We start from the raw sequence: 17,315 nt of genomic DNA, 5'->3' as shown, positions 1-17,315 counted from the left end.
TCTACAAAAAGGTGAAATGATCGAAATTGCAATCTCTACGTATTCGTGTCCACTATCTAGCCTGATTGTTTATCATGTGGCTTCTATTTAAGAAATAAAAGAAATTTCTTAAGATAGTAACCCAAGGTTGATGCTTGGGGTAGATATGGTTGGCTAGAAATGGGAAAATTTTTTTACTCTCCTTGCCCTTGAGTGTTATGTTCATGAAAGTTTGAAGTAGTTTGCTTTTTACACATACCTACATATGTTTACTCGTTTACTTGAGACGCTAGTCTCCCCAGCAGTGGCGCCAAATGTTGGCTCTTTCCTACTGCTTTCATAGGAAGAGTTTGGTTCTCTCAATATGCAGGGTTCCGATGCTTTTTGTCACCTACAAATATACTAGAGTTGTCGATTGTAGTATACGTGTAGCTTAGGACCTCGAGTCGTGTTCCAGTGAGAGACGTAGGCTTAAGTGTGATAAGCAAACAAAGTGCATGCATGTGTAAAAGGAATGGAAATCATCTTTGTTGAGGTAATGAAGGCTTTCGCCTTCATTGGAGGTTGTAGGGTTTAGGAGGAGTTTAAGGGTTAGAAGGAGGTTCTAGGGTTAGAAGGAGGTTCCAGGGTTCAAAAGGAGGTTCCAGGGTTTAGAAGGAGTTCCAAGGTTTAGAAGGAGTCCAGGGTTAGAAGGAGGATCCAAGGTTCAGAAGGAGGTTCCAAGGTTCAGGGTAGAGTACATGGTGGAGAACTCGTCTCCCTCGTAGATCATGGAGTTTTAAGGGTTGAGGAACAAAGGGTTTAGGGGGAGCATAGGAGTGGGAGAGGAAGAAGGTGTAAGAGCATGGGGAAAAGAAGAGAGAGGAGGGAGGAGGAGGAGGGAGGAGGACGAGAGAGGAGGAGGAGGAGGAGGGAGGAGGAGAGGGAGAGGATGGGTTGCAAGGTTAGGACATGCTTTTGGACATGGAGTGCAAGGAAGCATGGACACAAAGTTGTATCACAAAGTTGTAACACAAAGTTGTATCACAAAGTTATAACACAAAGTTGTAACACAAAATTGTAACACATTCTCTTTCTACATGTAGAAGTTGTAACACAAAGTTGTAACATAAAGTTGTATCACAAAGTTGTAACACAAAGTTGTAACACAAAGTTGTATCACAAAGTTGTAACATAAAGTTGTATCACATTCTCTTTCCACATAAGTTCATGTTGGCACAGAGTCAATAGTCTCCACAGAAGGGGGTCTGCATTCCAGAGGACCTCCTATAGGACAAGGAGATTCAGCAGGTCATGGCAGGGATTTGGGAGTAATCAAAGATGGCATCGTTGAGGGTTGGGCTGTGTGGGTGGCTGATGTGACTCAAAGGAACAGTGAGGAGCTACAAGCTCATGCCCTCAGGCAGAGGAGAACCCTTTAGGAGCATGAGCAGGCTTTGAGGAGAGAGACCTTGCCTCCATCGAGAGGCTCAAGGAGCAGGACCCAATTTTTCAATGGCTTAGTGATAGATTCAAGAGCGTTGGTCTCGAGGTTCTAAACATGAAGCTACAGTGGGCTGAGTTCTCATATCACTCGTCCTAGGCCCGATGGGTGCAGCAGGGGGGATAGGCTGACACAGTTCTTTTAGACTACTGGGCCCCGATCAACAGGCACACAGCTACAACGTCTCTGAGACTCACAGGGCATCATGCACACTGACCCACAAGAGATTCTATACATGACCATGGGTTTTTATAACTAGCTCTTTCAGACATAGAGGATGACCCCAGTTGATCTTGTGGCTTGAGAGCTAGTTTGGGATCACATTCCGACAATAGGCTCGCAGGCCTTATGTGGCAGACTTGAGGAGCCTTTCACAGATGAGGAGCTATGGGAAGCCCTCAAGGCTCTCCTGACCCAAAAGTGCTCGAGTGAGGATGGCTTGTTGACTCTGGCCTTCTTCTAGAACTTCTGGGAGATTATCTCCATCCCTTTCCATTTAGCTTGCTAGAAGACTTTTGATACAGGCCTTCTCCCTTAGTCCTTGAGCAAGGGGTGGATTTTTTTGATCTCAAAAGGAGGAGATAGGTCAAACATCCAACAATGGAGGCTAATCACTCTGCTTGATACTGCATATAAGATCCTTGCCAAGGTCTTGAGTTTGCGGCTACGGCCCCATCTTACTGACATCATCCATGACACGTAGACTGGGTTTGTCCAGGAGCACAGCAACCTGGACAACATCTTCACATTTTGGGAGGTAGTGGATTGGTGGTCCAAGGAGGATTCATAGCCACTGGCCATCCTTCTCTTGGACTTTGAGAAGGCCTACGACAGGGTGGAGTGGTCTTTCCTAGAGGGCAGTATGAGGAGATTGGGTTTCTCAAATCGATGGGTCAGAGGAGCTTCAGTGCTATATGTAGGGAGCTCTAGTCAGATGCTTATCGGAGGACACATAGGCGAGGCCTTTCCTCTCTCTCGCTCGGTCCGCCAGGGCTGCCCACTTGCTCCCTTCCTCTTCTTGGTTGTGGGTGGTAGAGGCTTTGGGCTACTACTTGAGATCACAAGTGGCGGTCTCACAGGGTTGAGGCTCCCAATTAGATAGGAGGAGGAGCTACTTGACTCAAAGTTTGCAAATGACACAGCCTTGTATGTTGAGTTTCTTATTCAATGCCAGGTCTACTCATCTCTTGCTTTGATCTTGGACTATTTGGATCAAGTAAAAGCTCTCCATTCTCTCTTCCTCCAACTACTCTAGAACGTCAAGTCGAAATTCCATGGACTCTTGCAGAAGTAGCCTGTCCACAACCGCAATGCAGAGGCTTGGCACAACATATTCCACTAGTGTAATGGCCTCTACCCCAAATGCTAACTTGAATGGTGTTAGGCTGATGGTGACTTTGAATGATGTGCAGTATGCCCACAGTGCGGAAAGGAGCTTATCATCCCAATCCATGCAATGACTATTCACCACAGTAACGTGGTATCTACTTAAATTGCTTATTGGAAGACTTCACTTGGCCATTTGCTTGCAGGTAGTAAGACGAGGATTTTCTGTGAATGACCATGTAGAAAGTCATCATTTCCTTCACCACTTGCGCCACAAAATGCTTCCCTTTGTCACTCACCAACTCAATCGGACAGCCGAACCGATAGAACACATCCTTGTATAAACACTTGGCTATGGAGCATGCGGTGTTGTCCCGCAATGCCCAAGCTTCCACCCACTTGGTGCAATAATTTGTGGCCGCTAGCACATAGCAATTCTCGGTTTGTGCAGCCACCACAAGCTTGAAGGGACCCATGAATTCCAATCCTCACTTTTGGAAAGGGCCCAAAGGAAGCACTGGTTGCATCACAGCATCCAGTCCTAAGGCTATCCCAGCCATTGGCATAGGTCGCACCACAATGCCAAATGGTGGGCAACCTTTTGTAATGTCAGCCCACCACAACCCTGCTTGCAACACCTTCTTGGTCGTAATTGCTCCTACAAAGTGACCACTTGCCACTCTGCAATGTGCCTCTGTGAGCATTGCTTCTTGCTCGCGTGGCATACACACTAGAGCAAAACATCTGTCAAGTGTCTGCCGTAGAGTTGACCAACTGCTACTTCAAATCCGGAGCTTCTGAGTGCTAATCGTTTCTATTGATCCCTATTGAGATAATGTGAGCCAAGAATCAGAGGTGGCGACCATGCCATCATGTCTGTCCCAAGAATCGCAAGGATTCTTTTGGGTTAGATGGTGCTAGCACCTGCATGATTTTTGCCACCTTATTAGGGTCCACCGCTATTCCTTCAATGCTGATCACATGCCCCAACAGGTGGCCACTTTGGATCACAAATTCATGCTTCATTGGATGCAGGATGAAAGACACTTTTCTGCAACATTGAAAGCATAGCCACAAGTGATTGGCTTTAGTTCCGAACATGTTGAGGTCATCTAGAAAGATTCTCATAAAATTTATTAAATATTCCTTGAAGGTCTCCTATATAGCATGCTGGCACGTTGTCGGTGCATTCCGCAATCCAAACCACATGACCGTGCACACGTATACCCCCCAGGCCATAATGAAAGTAGTCTTTGGCTGGTCCTCTAGCACCATTCAAATCTAATTGTATCCACTGTACCCGTACACAAATGAGTAGACCTCATGCCCTGCCATGTCATCTAGCATGGAATCCATATATAAGAGTGGAAATGGGTCTGGCACTATAGCTACATTTAGTTTGTAGTAATCCACACAAATTCGCAACTTCTTGTCTTTCTTGGGCACAATCACAACCGGAGAAATCCACTCCAAATCCTCAATCTTTGCAATGAATCCCACCTACAGTAGCCTCTCTAGTTCTGTCTTGACCTACTTAGCCACATGCAAATTCATGCAATAATGGTGCATTTTGGTAGGCATGATGTCCTTCTTCAGGTTAACCCGATGTTGGTAAAACTTTGGGCCTAGCCCCTGCATATCGGAATAGTCCAATGCAAACATGTCTGCAAACTCAGTCAGCAGTGACACCAATTTCTTTTTGAATTCCTCTTCTAGGAGTGTGTTGATCTTCATGGGCTTGGAGCTCCCATCGGCGCCTAGGAACACCATCTTCAAAGCATCTTCCTGCAAGCGTGCTAGTCGCATCATTCGCTCCTCAAATTCCCTCTCCTATTCTAGGACATCTTTCATATCCAAGTCTGCAGACAATAGGTCCTCCATAGGTTACAATTGCAGTGCAGTGACACCAGACCAGTCCCTGGTTTTGACTAGTAGTATTGTGTCAAAATTTCAATGACATTGACCATAAAGCTGATACTCTTGTATCATATAAGCCGGATCTTATTCAATCCAACAAATAATACTGAAGTTGAGATTGGTGCGGACGATAGAAAAGCGAAGTGACCCATGGCATCAAGTCTAGGTTGTTGCATAGAAACTCCTCTTCTTTCATCGTCCTCTAGGCAATCCACCATGTTCACTATTTCCACCATGATTGGTCACACTACCCCCTCGAGCACATTAACCAACCCCATTAGCATGTGGACCTTATGTCTACCCTGTCTCACCAACAGTGTATTGAGGGCCCAATTCTGCTTGACCTTTGCCTACCGCAACCAAGGTCATTCAAAAAGGAAGCCGTATTATGGCTAAGGCACCTCCATAGTGAGCACGACGAATAAAACTATAAAGTCTATTCTGAGAACCTCCATGCACATGTCTCGTAGCATGCCCAAAGGACATACTCACCATTGATTGGCCATTTGAACCAAAAATGGTGCCAGCTCCCATTCATTCTAGTCCAATTCTTTGCACATCCACAGGATGATGATGTTAACCCTAGATCCTCCCTCGACCAGTACCTATGAAAAAATTCATCCATTTATGCTCGCGGCAGAGATAACTAGTATTCGCATGTCAGTGAGAGGTATGACTACAATTGGCACTGATGCGGCATGAAAGACGTCCACCTCCAGTACCAGTGACACTCCGGTTAGCATTTGTAGGAGTTTCTTATGAAATTGTCCCAATGAGATCTTAATTGGTGCCTCCAAAAGGTCTTCCATGCCATCTTTGTTTGTCTAGGCCAGAACCCATTTGGGCTGCATGTATGCCATTGTTGTTCCTCTGGAGCTTGGTTTTGGAATCGCCCTGGGAACTCCTAATATGACCTCCTAAGTAGCATGGTTTTTGCATGACCATAGGACTTTGCGGACTTTCCTTGCTCTCGAAGTAGCTATTGGCATATCTTTTGTTAGGGCACTTCCTGGACCCAATTGAGCACCTATCATTGCATCACCTCCTACATAGGCTACTGAAGTAATGTGGGTTTCCTCCTGACTTTGGTCCGCATCACTCTGCCTGATCGAGTTAACACATTCACCTCCAGTACGAAGGCTGGGTTCTCCTCCATGATTTGTACCATAGATGTGTTGGGCATCTTCCCTGCCATCTTCTAACATTCCTGCTCTGGCGATCCCATTCTTAAGCCTTATGGCACGCATTCCACCAATGAGCTTCACCTAGGCAGAAGAAGCACGTCTTTGCTCGTGGACCACCTCATCCTCTGCCACCTCATCCACGACCGTGAACCCTCCACCGCCACTTTTGGCTGGAGGTTGTTCCCGAACTTCCGTGGTACCAACTTGTTGCACATATGCCACTATGGGCTCCGTAGCTGGTGGTTGTGGCCATTGAGGTTGGCCCTGTGCACACGGGTCATGTCCATTGTAGTTGCAGTGCTCCGTTGTGTGTGTTAGTCCGACAAATTGCACACCACTACTGATTCATCATGCACTCCATTGCAGAATGCCCTGGATTCTTGCATTTCACACACCAAATATCTACATTCGCATGTCCCGCTGAGTGACTTGCGGACACTCCGGAGCTTTCCTTCCCTCCCTTAGAGGGGTTTTTAGGCTTCTTTACCTCCTCCACCTTTGATTCATCACTACTTTCTTCCAATGAACTTTTTGCCGAACTATCCTCATCTAACTCTTCATCACTATCCCTTCATTTTTTCCTTGAAAACTGCTTTTTGGATTTCACCTTACTTTTGGATGATCGTCTATGCTTTGTCGTTCCCCCTTGTAGTGCTTCACCCACCAAGATTTCCTGATTGATCAGGTCGTTCAAGGTAAAGTAACCTTGTCCACCGTTGCCACTGTAGTCTGCACACATCCTTGGCTAGGCCATTGATAAAATATTCATTCAACACCTCCACTACCGGTCGTTGAACCACTGGAACCGTTTGCAAAAGTTGGTGATACCAATCCATGTAGCCCTCCACATCTTGATCACCTTGTCTCAAGATCCTCAGCCCCTCTAGTGTCTACCCTCTAGTGTCTACGGGATTGTTTTCTCCTTATGAAACCATCATAGAAAAGTCACCTTGATTTCATTGTAATTCTGGAAGTGGTCCAAGGCATACTCCGCCAACCAACGTGACACTTTAACCTCCAATGTGGACTCAAAGACTCCCTCCTTCTGCATTGGATCCACCACACCAGGCACATTGAGAGTGTAAATTTTATCAAACTGGTGAATGTGGGCATCCGGATCATCACGAGTCTTCCCTTGGAATTTGGTATACTTCACGTTAGCTTCCTCCATTGCGACTAGATTGGTCAAAATGATCCGGATGATTGATGCCTTTGGTACTAGCCCCCCAACTACTGTCATTGCTTGTGGGGTGACAAATAGACCACGAACCACCAACGAGATGCCGCATGGTGAAGATGGCTCACTTAACACATGTCGACCCCATGGAAAGGGATGCACTGCATCGTCTGCACTCAGATTGTGTTTGGCGATGAACATGGCTCCCGTGCATTCACCTATGGGCCACTCTCGCTCAAACTCAGCACCCCCATGTCCCAGTATGCACCCACTAGCATCTTGGGGAGTCCGCTGAACATCTCGCTCCACATGCAATTCTCCATCTGTGGCAGAGAGAGACTGTCTCGGCTAGTATTAGTAGTGGATCCGGAGGTCCTTGCTTCCTTGTTCGCATTCATGTCATGGGTTAGAACCACAATTCGATGAGTGAGATGATCAAATCCCGCATGAAGCAACCAAACTTGATGAACCAATTTTCTTGCAAAACGATGATCACCAAAATGGGTGTGTTGGGGCCGTGTATTCACCTCAAAAAGTCCTCAAGCACCATCTCCCACGTGGAGCGATTTGGGCAAATTTGTGAAGCCTTTGGTACTCCTGGGAACCTAGAAATGGCTAATGCATTTGGTCTCGGCTTGGATAGTAAAGCAGGCCAATGGTATAGGACTCTCACCCCGAAAGAGAAAGTCAACTCAGAGATGCTGAGAAAGGCCTTCATTGTGGGGTTCGCCCCTAGTGGACATAAATGGATCCCAATTAACTAGTTGTATGAGGTAAAGCAGAACGATAAGGAATCCCTTCAGGATTACATAGCTAGAATCAAGCACCTCAATGGCCGTCGCTGTGAATCGTACGAGCAGATGAGCGACGAATGACTGTTGCCCCGCTTTCTAATCGAATTGGCAGACCTAAAGCTGCACGACCACCTAATGGTGATGAATTCTACCTCCTTTGATCTATACAGCAAGGCAGCTATCCGTATAAGCGACAATATGATGGATAAGGCTAATGCAAATAAAGCCCTGGTTCCATAAAAAATAACTCCATCAGTTAGGTCTTCGAGTGTGTGGATTGGCAGAACCAAAGCTGCACGACCACCTAATGGTGATGAATCCTACCTCCTTTGATCTATACTGCAAGGTAGCTATCCGTATAAGTGACAATATGATGGATAAGGCTAATGCAAATAAAGCCCTGGTTCCATCAGAAATAACTCTATCAGTTAGGCCTTCAGTGTGTGGATGTACACAGTTTCTAAGCAAAAACCTACGAGCAAAAAAGTCCAAGCGATAATTTTTCACACCAACCATGTTTGTATATTTCTCAAAGGAATATACAATTCTTTCTTAATTTCTAATTTATGGAACCATATACTTACTTATTTTTCATTATAACCCTCATTTTAGAGAACATCATCTATATATGAACAAATAGTGAACACTTTAGAAACTCCTATAAATACCTCCCTACCATACTCTCTTTTGAGGATTATGGTAATTCAATCAATTTAAAAGAGTTTCCCTAATCTTTAGCAATCCCATATTTGAAGCTCTCAAGGCAATGAGGAAACTGACAAGGAAAGATAAACGGCCCCTACTGCAAGGCCCTGAGATCCCTCAACATCCGCTGACCCAAAGAAAGCCATAAGGGTAGGGGATGGGTCTAACTAGGTGCTCATCCAGGACGGTTCCAATGAGGAGACAACCACCCTCGCCACCTCCTTTGCCTCTGAACGAGCTTCCATCTAGGGTGACCCTGAGCTACCTTCAAGCTCAGAGGTAAACAAACCAATGCAAGGGCCCAGAACCCTCGCCCTCCTATAAGGAAACCTATCCTGACTTGGTCCTAGAGAAGCAATACGTAAGAGAGGCTCAGAACTTGGTACGGGACAGCCAGGAAAAGTTCGATCATAGACTCAAGGCGAACAGAGGGTTGGATACTATCCATCCAGCCCATCTAATGGGCCACCGAGGGGCAAAAGTGCTTAGGGTGCCAGAAAAGGTGGAAGAAGAGGAATGTTTCAGCTTCGATTAGTCAAAGGCTCCAGATTTGATGCAGAAAATGTTCCAGGAGGACCAGTATTGCAAAACCTATAGGAAGAAGAAGACCTTTACGGTTTCGAAGACTGTTGCGATAGTGCCAGGTTGGCTGCCTTCCTATCGACCGAGGTAAAAATGCCGATCGCCTCCTTGCTAAGAGGGAATACCATCCTTTGGCACGACCTATCCAATTGGATGAATAGACCATTCCTGCCCCCAGGCCTTGCCAGCCCTAAGGCCAACCAATCATCGTCGGATAAAGGGCAGAACTTACCCAAGGTTCCCATCAATAAGCTGGGCCAATACTTCGAGGGTGATAACACGAACGCTGCTATCCCCATAATCTATCAACACTAAAAGGTTGATGCCATCCTGGATGGGGAGGTGGAAGTGAGTGTCTGTACCAAGGAATGTTGGGTAAAGTGGGGAAAACTTGCACTTGAGCAAACCCATCTGGTAGTGAAGTTGGCCGATGGCGGAACTGCAGAACCCTTGGGAGTCCTTACTGGAATTAACATTAAAGTATTTGGATTCACGTACCCCGTCAGGTTTGTAGTCATGGACTTCACCCGATAGCCGAGATATAAGGCTACCCTAGGTAGACGCTTCTTACGAATGTCCGGGGCCATACACGACTGGCATATTGATAACATCTATTTGTGGCATAAGGAGCAAATCATGCGAGTGGACTTGCACACCTACAAAGCCCACCCATTTTTAGGACACCTTTTTGCCACGAAATCCAACACAACTGCCTAGACCACATCCCTGAAGCTATTCCAACATTGTGAAACGAAAGAGGATGAAAAGGAGTCTGATGAATTCTGGTATGTATCTCTTCCCAAGCTGGAATTCTCTCTGAACTGGATGCACATCTTAGCCAACATTGATGTCCCGAAGAGAATAGGGTTTGAGATCACCACCCAGACTCGAGGGTCTCACCCCGGTGGTCCCCCTTAGAATGTTTAACATGCTCAAACCCCGAGAGGTGAGCAAAGGATCAATAAGGGTCAAACCAGATCTCCACTGGTTATCATACGTAGGAGCCACGACTACTCAACATGAGTTCTCTTCCAATTGGGGAGCCCCGGTGAGTAAGATAATCTCCCCCGTTGGCTCTATAAGTGCAATGAAAGAGCCCCCTTCAGGTCCGAAACTCCCTTTATCCAAAAGCTCGGCCAAGGCCAAAAGGACCACTTCTCCTGCAGAAATAGAAGATGAGGTTGAAGAAAAGGAAGACCTACAACAAGTACAAGCTCACTACAAGGCCTACCCGATTGAGGATCGTAGGATCTTATACCCTCAGGCCAAGATATCTTAGGAAGACAGGTGCTCCCAAGGATACAATAGGCCAACCCCCGTCAAGGAGGTAAACCTAGCTCCGGAAGGGCAGGACCCCCAACTTGTATTCATCACCGATGATCTCATCACCAATGAGGAGAACACTTTGATAGCTCTCCTACAAGAATGCAAGGATTGCATGGCCTAGATATACACTGATATGAAAGGGATGCCTGCTGAAGTAGTGCAACATATGGACTAGGTGTCACCCATCATGATAGTCCTAAAGTAAAATGGAAAAATTAGAGTATGTGTGGATTTAAAAAAGGTTAGCGCTGCCACTAGATGTGACCACTACCCCTTGCCATTCACAGAACATGTCTTGGAAAGTTTAGTTGGAAAGGAAGCCTCTAGCTTCCTAGACAGATTTTCTGGTTATAACCAAGTGTCTATCACCCCACAAGATCAACATAAAACAGCCTTCACAACCGAGTGGGGTGTGTGTGTGGCTAGAGTAATGATATTCGGGTTGACCAATGTGCATGCCACCTTCCAATGGATGATGATCACGGTATTCAAGGAGTACCTGAGAGACTTTGTGGAAGTCTTCTTGGATGACATATGCATGAACTCGATGTGGGATGCTCACCTAAAATACCTCAAACTTGTCTTGGAGAAGTGCCGCTTATACTGCATATACTTGAACCTTCTTAAGTGCCAATTTTGGGTCAAACATGGTGTAATTCTCGACCACATAGTGTCCCAGAATGGAATCTCTACGGACCAGAATAAAATCAAACTCATCTTGGAATTACCACCCCCACCAACGTCAAGGGAGTCCAATCATTTACTGGCCACATGGGCTACTATAGAAGGTTCATATTGTTCTATGCAAACATAGCCTGCCCATTATACAAACTGCTAGTATCCTTTGAGTGGACCGAGGAATGCCAAAAATCCTTCAAAACCTTCAAACTAGCCCTAGCCACTACACCAGTGTTAAGAGCACCCGACTGGAATCTAATATTCCACATCCATTTTGATGCTTCCAACTTTGCTATTGAGTGTGTGCTAGCCCAACCAAGGGAGCATAACCTGGACTACCCCATGTACTTTGCGAGCCGCCAACTAAATGAGGCCAAGGTTAACTACACAACAACTGAGAGGGAAGCTCTGGCCTATGTAGTCAAGAAGTTCAGGCACTACTTGTTGCTAGCTAACAAGTTCGTCTTCTTCATGACCACCAAGCATTGTTATACTTGGTCAACAAGCCATGCATGACTGGACGCATCACCAAGTGGATGCTAATCCTCTTGGAGTTCGACTTCACAGTCGCCGTACATAAAGGGAAAACCCATGTCCTAGCTGACCACCTGTCGAGAATCCCAAACAGCGAAGCCCCAATGGGATTCAAAGATGACCTCTCTAACGCTTCCCTCTTCTTCATTGACATCATACCTAAATGCACTACCGAGATTGGTCATTACCTGGCCAACAACCTACCCCTTGGCCAAGCTCTTAAGAAGGATAGAGCCCGCAAACTCATTAAGGATGCAGTGCTGTATCAACTAATTGTAGGTCAACTATACAACATGGGCAAGGATGGCACCCATGAAGATGCATGTGCAAGCACGAATACATCGATGTGCTCGAAGAAGCCCACTGAGGAATTGCAGGAGGTCATTTTTTCACTAATGTTACAGCATGTAAGGTGCTCCAAGCTGGCCTTTGGTGGCTGACTCTCTTTAGAGATGCAGCTGAATTCATCAAGCAATGCGACCCCTGTCAGCGTGTCCAAATCCCACACAAGGTGGACATGATTCCCTTAACCAGAAACTTAACCAATCAGCCCTTTGAGAAATGGGGCATCAATTTTATTGGACCCATAAGTCGTGCAACTAAAGGAACCAGGCCCAGATACATCATCTTGGCCACCACAAATTACTTCACCAAGTGGGTAGAAGGGAGTGCCACTGTGAAGGCAGATGCGAGATCCACTGCCCAATTCTTATATGAACAAGTTATCACACGGTTCGGATTTCCCTTAGAGTTGGTCAGTGCCCGAGGAACTCATTTCCTTAAGGAAACGATAGCAATCTTAGCTAGTGAGTTCATGATCATACATAGGAAGTCAATGCCATACTACCCTAGGGCAAATGGCTTGGTTGAGAGCTCCAATAAAACTTGCTATAAGATCATAGCTTGTATAGTAGAGGCTAGTCGTACTGACTCGGAGCATAAGCTCATAGCAGCTACAGAACATCCTACAAGGTGGCCACGCATTGTACCCCCTTCAGCCTAGCCTTCGGGGTGGAGGTGGTGATGCCGATGGAGTATGTAGTGCCTAGCCTTCGCCTTACCATCAAGGAAAGGCTTACAGAGAATGCATTGGCAGAACGACTAGTTGATCTTGAAAGGCTAGAAGAGACAAGGTTGCGTGCAGCCTACCGTTCTCTAGGTGGAGAAGGCCCGATGCAAAAAGTGGTTTGACTACAACCTCAAGAACAAAGACCTAGGAGAGTGATTTGGCACTCCTCTACAATGTTTGCAATACCAAGCGTAAACTCAAGCACCGAGGTATGGGTCCCTACTACCACGTAGTTGAGATCACAAGGGGCGTCCCCAATAGCCACCCTTGATGGAATAGAAATGGATGGCTACCTTAACTAGAGCAAACTGTTAAGATATAATATAAGATATTTCTCTAGAAAAGATATATATATTGTAAAATCTATGTGTGTTTGTGTCTCTCTCTCTCTCTCTCTCTCTCTCTCTCTTTCTCTCTCTCTCTCTCCACATGTTAATAGGCCACGTGTGATGCATGAATGCCACCTTCATTGCTAGGTCATATGGTATGCCAAGTCATGTAGTCTACCAATTATCACCATTCATCTGGCTTGATTCCCTACCAAGTCTTGCCATGTCATCAAGCTTGTACTGGCCAAAGTCTAGCCAAGTTTGGAAATTCGTTGATCATAATGGCACATCACCGCATGTAGCACCATATTAGCCTGAGCATTGGCTGATCTACCATTTCCTTCTAGTCATCACCACATGTCAAGGACAGAGTGCCATTGGAGTGCAATAGACCAGACTGCAAATGAGCAAAATCCGTGCTGTGCGGGGCTAAAACATGAGCAAACTCCATGCCATGCGGAGCAGGGATAACTAAAGATATCAACACATGGTAGCACTTGGATCGCAAGAATTATGAATAGCAATAACATGTTGCACCACTTGGCTCGCAAGCATTATGAATAGCAACAACATGTGGCAATACATTGAGGATAGCCAAAGGTTGAGAGTTGTTTTCACCATAGCCAAAAACCCGACGGTTGAAAATTTTGCTACTCTAACAAATTTCAAATTTTCACACCTACCGTCCATCGAATCTTGGAATATTAAGTACTTGCAACCTACCCTCGCTCTGCAAATGCCCTGCAACCTGCACACACCTCGATGTGACCTCACCCGCAAATGCCCTAGGGCGAATGGTTTGGCTCAGAGCTCCAATAAAACTTCATGTAAGATCATAGCTTGTACAATTAGGCTAGTTGTACCGACTGGGAGCATAAGCTCATAGCAGCTACAGAACATCCTACAAGGTGGCCACGCACTTTACCCCCTTCAACCTAGCCTTCGGGGTGGAGGTGGTGATGCCAATGGAGTATGTAGTGCCTAGCCTTCATCTTACCGTCAAGGAAAGGCTTACAGAGAATGCATTAGCAGAACGACTAGTTGATCTTGAAAGGCTAGAAGAGACAAGGTTGCGTGCAGCCTACTCTCTCTAGGTGGAGAAGGCCCGATGCAAAAAGTAGTTCGAATACAACCTCAAGAACAAAGACCTAGGAGAGGGAGATTTCGCACTCCTCTACAGTGTCTGCAATACCAAGCGTAAGCTCAAGTACGAAGGTATGGGTCCCTACCACATAGTTGAGATCACTCCACAAGGGGCATCCCTAATAGCCACCCTTGATGGAATAGAAATGAATGGCTACCTTAATTGGAGCAAACTGTTAAGATATAATATAAAATATTTCTCTAGAAAATATATATATATTGTAAAATCTATGTGTGTGTGTGTGTGTGTGTGTTCTCTCTCTCTCCACATGTTAATAGGCCATGTGTGATGCACGACTGCCACCTTCATTGCTAGGTCATATGGTATGCCTAGTCGTGTAGTCTGCCAACTATCACCATGTCATCTGGCCTGATGCCCTACCAAGTTTTGCCATGTCATCAAGCTTGTACTGGCCAAAAGTCTAGCACAGTTTGGAAATTAGTTGATCTCATAATGGCACATCACCGCATGTAGCACCACATTAGCTTGAGCATTGGCTGATCTACCATTTCCTTCTAGTCATCACCACATGTCATGGATAGAGTGCCATTGGAGTGCGATAGACCAGACTGCAAATAAGCAGAATCCGTGCCATGTGGGGCTAAATTATGAGTAGACTCCATGCCATGCGGAGCAGAAAGAACCAAAGATATTAACACATGGCAGCATTGGATTACAAGAATTATGAATAGCAATAACATGTTGTAGCGCTTGGATCGCAAGCATTATGAATAGCAACAACATGTCGCAATACATTGAGGATAGCCAGAGGCCGAGAGCTGTTTTCACCATAGCCAGAAACCCGACGGCTGAAAATTTTGCTACTCTAATGAATTTCAAATTTTCACACCTACCGTCCATCGAATCTTGGAATATTAAGTCCTTGCAACCTGCCCTCGCCCTGCAAATGCCCTGCAACCCGCACGCACCTCGACATGACCTTGCATAGACTTTGGTTTAGCATTTTCATCTTTCGGGTAAGTTGTCTTCTATTCTTTTCTTGCCTCATAAGCTAGCTTCTCTGGCTCTATTATGGAATGATCGTGGCTATGGTGTTAATGTTCGCATGCATCTTGCCATGGCTTGCAAGAGAAGCAGACAGAGGCTGTGAGATAGGAAAGCTGAAAAGGTGGTCAAGGCATGAGGAACAGATTGCGGGCCAAGTAAAGCAATGGCATAGTATCAAAATGGCAATAGAAGACACTTTTGCAACATTTGCAAAGGGAGAAACAATGAGAAGAAAGAAGACTCCTTGCAGAGCAGCAATAGGAATCAGTTGTAGATGCACACATTCGATCATTGCCATCGGTGCGAAGAACATGAGCTATGGTGTCACGATTGGTGGGAGCATTCAAGGCAGCAACATCAGCTTCTGATTTCCTTTCTACGATGCTGTCTTTTTCTTTGTTAATACTTGATTAGCAAAGCACTTGGGTTGATATTTAGACTCATAAACTGTTGGAGCATAAAACGGAAACTACGGTACCACGACAACGAGAAGTGACTTCTTGGGCGCAACCAAGTCATGATTCCGCTATGCTCATCATATCTCCAATCAAGATTCAAAGAATTAGGAATTCGAAAACTTGAAAGATGAAAAATGAAGGTTGAAACACGTCTTCTCCATTTCACATACCCTTTTCAAATTGGCTACTGCTGGTCTCCATGGAATCTCCTGATAGCTGCTGCTCCTCATCATAGCTATTCATGCTTACAGACGTCCTCAACGTTCAAGCTTTTCAACTGGAACTCCTCAACATCAAAACTTTTATAGAGAATGACCAGCTTAAGATATGGCAACCCGTGAGGATGTGAACCAAAACTAGAATACTAGATGCCGGCAATACTACAATGTGGCAATGCTAGAAGGAGGTGTTGTTCTAGTAGACGCTAGAAGGAGGTGTTGTTATAGTAGACGCTTCTAGGCATGGAGCATATAGACAACTATGCAAGCGTGCCCTAAAAAACGCATGAGCATAGGAGGAGGAACAGCAAGTCGTGACACCCACAACAAGACAAAGCACCCATAGACGCGCGCACAGACGCGTTTCATGAACTAAATAAAAAACTTACGGGCGCATCTATTTGCGCGTCAGGAGACCCGCATCTAATTGCGCGTCTATATATCAGACTTACGCGCGTATAGACGCGCTCATACACGCGTAAATAGACGCGCCTATAAACGCTTTGATAGACGCACGTATAGACGCAAGTCGAATAGACAGACGCGAATATAAACGCGTTTTTAAACGCACTGATAGACGCGCCTTTTTTTTTTTTTAATTTTACAGAATACTGTGTATGTTGTGTATGCTATATAGTTACAAGAATCCCATATCCACATTCTGTAATTCAATTCTTACAGCCAACCGCATTTTAATTACAATTCCAAATAAAATATTACAACTCCAAAACGCAATAAAATTGAAAGCTCAAAAAGTGCTTGTATATACATATAGCACGAAGCTAAGCCACGTCATGTGGCTCCAAGTACAAAAAATAAGGAAGCTAAGCCATGTCATGTGGCTTCAAGTACAAAAAATAAGAGGAGTCTATATACAAGAGGCACGAAGCCAAGCCAATGGCTTTAAGTACAAAAAAGAATAGTAGCACTACTTCTATGACTAATCCTCGCTGCCTTCCACGCTCCCTTCTGCGCTGCCTTCTGCACCTCCTTCCTCGTCTTCCTCGTCGTCTTGTGCAGGGGCGCCCTGTAAACAAAGGACAACATATATCAATGTATGAAAAATCAAATCTTTACTTATAATTTTGGCATTATTTAATTACTTTCAAATACCTGGGGGGCCTGTCCAGTAGCTCGGGTATACTGCTCCTCAGTAATCAACCCGTCATCATAGAAGTGCCTCCATGTATCTCCTCTGCGATGGTGGCGGTGGTAGGCTGTCTCCACTGGAGTAGGGTATCTGCCCACGATCTCAAGCTGCATGACCGCGATACACTTTGTGGAGGGATTAGTACAAAGAAACAACCAACCTCCTAATAAACTAAATAAGCAATATAATTTGAGATCGATACTTACAAATTGGGCCTCCCATGAGTCAACACCCCCTGCTCCAAAATGCGCGCT

The sequence above is a fragment of the Dipteris shenzhenensis genome, chromosome 3, assembly GCF_047967505.1.
Source record: "Dipteris shenzhenensis isolate YYH24624 ecotype China chromosome 3, Dip_SZ_1.0, whole genome shotgun sequence".
In the NCBI taxonomy this organism is placed as follows: Eukaryota; Viridiplantae; Streptophyta; class Polypodiopsida; order Gleicheniales; family Dipteridaceae; genus Dipteris; species Dipteris shenzhenensis.
Note: the sequence above shows the minus strand (reverse complement) of the source record.